The sequence below is a fragment of the Limulus polyphemus genome, unplaced genomic scaffold (assembly GCF_000517525.1).
Source record: "Limulus polyphemus unplaced genomic scaffold, Limulus_polyphemus-2.1.2 Scaffold271, whole genome shotgun sequence".
NCBI lineage: Eukaryota > Metazoa > Arthropoda > Merostomata > Xiphosura > Limulidae > Limulus > Limulus polyphemus.
The window spans coordinates 482,392-484,832 of NW_013665881.1; positions in this window are offsets into that span (position 1 = coordinate 482,392).

The following is a 2,441-nucleotide window of genomic DNA, read 5'->3' on the forward strand; positions in this document are numbered from 1 at the left end:
AATTCCTGATAGTTTTAGACCTATAGGTTTTACATCTTTCACGTCTAAAATTCTTCTTTCGCAGCTTACATTAACTAACAATGTATCCTTGAATTCCTGATAGTTTTAGACCTATAGGTTTTAAATCTTTCACGTCTAAAATTCTTCTTTCGCAGCTTACATTAACTAACAATGTATCCTTGAATTCCTAATAGTTTTTGACCTATAGGTTTTAAATCTTTCACGTCTAAAATACTTCTTTCGCAGCTTACATTAACTAACAATGTATCCTTGAATTCCTGATAGTTTTAGACCTATAGGTTTTACATCTTTCACGTCTAACATTTATTCTGATCTAGAGAATGTGTGTTAGATAAATATTAAACATTAATTGTACATACGTCTAAGTTGAAGCTCTTATCAGCTAAACGATTTTACTAAAGCTGATATTTAATTAATTCATTTAACTTAATGAGCTTTATTACTTCGTTAGCTTTGGTGTTCACCCCTCAGTGACAGTTATTGTTTAACGATGTTTTTTCTATAAATTATTCAAATGAAAATACGGAATTCTTAACCGTGGCAAATTTATGAAGTTTCAGTCATACCAAAAATGAAATAATACAGAAATAAGGTTTCAATGTTGATACTAATTGTGTCGTTTTGGGTCCTAACCGTAAATTTTGTTTGTTGTTAAACCTTTCAACGTATAATGATACCCTTAATATTTACATTTGCGTCCTATCCGTAAATTTTGTTTGTTGTTAACCCTTTCAACCTATTATGATACCCTTAATACTTTAATTGCTCAAAAAAGTTTGAAAATTTCGAAAATTTGGTCAGTGTACAATCTAGCCTAAGAATTTAATAAAATTAATATTTCTCTAAGTACAATGTATATAGCTATTCTAAACACATTATTTCATGATAAAATCTGGGTGCACCAAATCGATACTTACATGTCTAAAATAACTATTCATGTAATAAACTTACGAAATAAGAAGTGTAGCAATTATATTTCTAAGTAAAACATTTTAAAGTATTTAGTAGAACATATTAGTTGAATGATCCGGCGACTTTTCAAACGTTGGCATTTATTAATTACTGCACTTCTGTGTGTGTAAGAACACGTTCAAAAACATGTAGTTTTCCTCTCTTTTTTTTTCTGTAAGAGCAATATATTATCCTGTCATGCTTTTAGAAATTTACGTTTTTTGAGGCTTTTAACTAAGAAACGCTAAAACTTGAACTTGCTATACATTTGAGAAATCAGTTAATAAACATTTCATGATAAATGTATGTGGGTATTAGATGAAGTTTCTGTTGCTTTCGTTTTACATAAAAGAGTGTATAGTAGAGTATTTTGATAAAACCTCGAATAGTGCATTAACTTTCGCATATCAAAACACACTTTCCTTCGTGTAATTTTTTCAGATTAGTGAGTTGTCTATGTGAATTAGGCTTGTTATATTTCTTAGCGTTCACAATTTTAAGTAAACAAGTAATTTTCCGGAATTATCGTTTGTTAGCAGCGAGTGTACTAAACTGATGAAACAATGCATTTTAATATTTATAAATAAGACCGCAAGAGAGGAATATTTAATTAGCTTTAGTCATTAACAAAACCAGGTTGAATTTTAAATTCGTTCTAAGTAGGCAGTTTGCTCTAATCGGTTCGTTTGCTATTAAGCACAAAGCTACGCAATGGGTTATCTGTGCTCTGTTCACCGCCTGTACCAAAACCCGATTTTTAGCGTAAAAAGCTCTCAGATTTACCTCTCAGGTAATGCTCTGGTCGGAAGTTAATGTTAATATTAACTGGCTTATATCTTATTGTTTGTTTTGAATTTCTCGCAAAACTACACGAGGGCTATCTGAGCTAGCCGTCCCCAATTTAGCAGAGTAAGACTAGAGGGAAGGCAGCTAGTCATCACCACCCACCGCCAACGAATAGTAGGATTGACCGTCACATTATAACGCCCCCACGGCTGAAAGGGCGAGCATGTTTTAGTGTGGCAGAGATTCGAACCCACGACCCGCAGATTGCGAGCTGAGTGCCCTAACCACCTGGCCATGGCGGGCCCTTATATCTTATATTTTTAATAAAGGAATAAAGTTTAAATATCTAATGTGATGTTTCATGACGTTATTCAAATATTTAGATAAACAATCTCATGAAATTAAAAAAAGTCAGTCAATCTCTTTCTTATTAGTTTCTTAGGCGTAAAAATAATAGTAATATATTCATTTCTTTTTTAAATCACTTACATTAAAATTAAAATAGTAATTTTGTCATTATTATCTATTATTGTTTGTTTGTTTTTAATTAAGCACAAAGCAGCACAATGGGCTATCTGTGTTCTGCTCACCACGGGTATCGAAACCCGGTTTCTCGAGTCGTAACTCTGCAGACATACTGCTGTGCCATTGGGGGGCATTATCTATTATTGCAGGTCAATTCT